Source organism: Priapulus caudatus, unplaced genomic scaffold (assembly GCF_000485595.1).
Source record: "Priapulus caudatus unplaced genomic scaffold, Priapulus_caudatus-5.0.1 Scaffold1724, whole genome shotgun sequence".
NCBI lineage: Eukaryota > Metazoa > Priapulida > Priapulimorpha > Priapulimorphida > Priapulidae > Priapulus > Priapulus caudatus.
The window spans coordinates 31249-32578 of record NW_014578785.1 but is presented as its reverse complement, the minus strand read 5'-3'; the positions used below and the strand labels follow the sequence as shown (position 1 = coordinate 32578).

Genomic DNA, 1330 nt, shown 5'->3' with positions numbered 1-1330 from the left:
TCCGCCCGCACCTACATGTATTATATATCTGGTCTAACAGCATACGCTAGCCAATCATTATTTAATAATTTTTCAGGTCCCACAGGGTGAAGGATTTTAAACGTAAGAAGCAAATAGTATGGAATAATCGCTACATCAAACTTTTGAGACAGCGAAGCCAGTTGCTCGGAAGGCACCTGTACATAGGATAGGTTGATATACTAATAGTTCATGCACATATTTTAATGTAATGATTAAAAATGTAGCACATCATTTACTAAACCTTTATCAAATAAAATGAGATCAGTATGACAATGTAATTATAACAATTGACCAGTTTTTATATGCTACGTATTTTGTGCTTTAATTGTTTGTTTTATTTTTAGACACTGAGATCACCCCCACCTACTCTGGAGCGAGTGGCTTCCTTGGCTAAAGTAAGGAGGGCAGCCTGTGCGGGTAAGCTACCTTGGATGATAGTAGAAAAACCAAATGTTGTCACTTTCATCTTCATGGACCTTGCCCAGGCTTCACTTCACATCCAGCTGTGTGTCAGCATATACAGTGATCTATCCACCGAGGTGGAAGTGCTTGGTATACCTGCTCCATGCCTCCAGTCATCGGTCGAAAAGATTTCTCTAAAAAAGCTGGAAAGCCTCTATCGGTGTCCTGGGATAAGTGACCCTAACCTTCAAAATTATGCTTCCAACCATCGGAAATACGTATTATCGACATTGAGCTTACCGTGAGTTTATAAAGAGCTGGAATATAAGAATGTATGTGTATATGTATAGAAAATACTATTATGGCTATGGTACTAGATTATCCCAACTTATGGAATGTATGAAGAATATATTAAAATTTTTGTGTTTTAATGCATTCCCCGTCACAGTGTTTACAGTGTATTACTTGCAACTACAGTAACCCCTCGTTAAGCCGCAGTATTCGATGTCGTAATTTGCTCTAAGTCGGAATAAGTGGCCCTATGTCACGTGCCGATGGAAACGGCTGTGATTGGCTATTGTGAAGTGATGCGCGACACCGTCGCTGATTTTAGAAGCGTTTCTGAATAGTTTTGTCATTACAGTTGTTGCCAGACATTGTCGCGTGTGTGTGCAACAGCTCGCAGGAAACAATAGTTTCTAATTTTATGAAATGTCGTTTAACATGACGGTCGTAAGTGTTATTGTTTTGAAATAAAGTTGTATAGTCGGTCGTGATGTACAGGCGTTATTGGCCTAATCCTTGCGTTGTCCTTGGATCGTAGTAATTGTATATGGTCCTGAAGATGCACTCGTACCCGACTCTTCAGTGATTGCAGACTCGGTGTCCAGTTTGTTCTATGCGAGTA

The 1330-nt window shown here is 39.9% G+C and overlaps 1 long non-coding RNA gene across 1 annotated transcript in view; it reads left to right on the top strand.

Moving 5' to 3' along the window:
* Positions 1 to 1321, top strand: part of LOC106817437 — a 3231-nt gene extending 1910 nt beyond the window's left edge. Inside the window, exons 2-3 of the long non-coding RNA XR_001395055.1 lie at positions 77 to 191; positions 366 to 1321. This is a non-coding gene — a long non-coding RNA (uncharacterized LOC106817437). The remainder of the gene's footprint in view (positions 1 to 76; positions 192 to 365) is intronic.
* Positions 1322 to 1330: the final 9 nt, after the last annotated feature.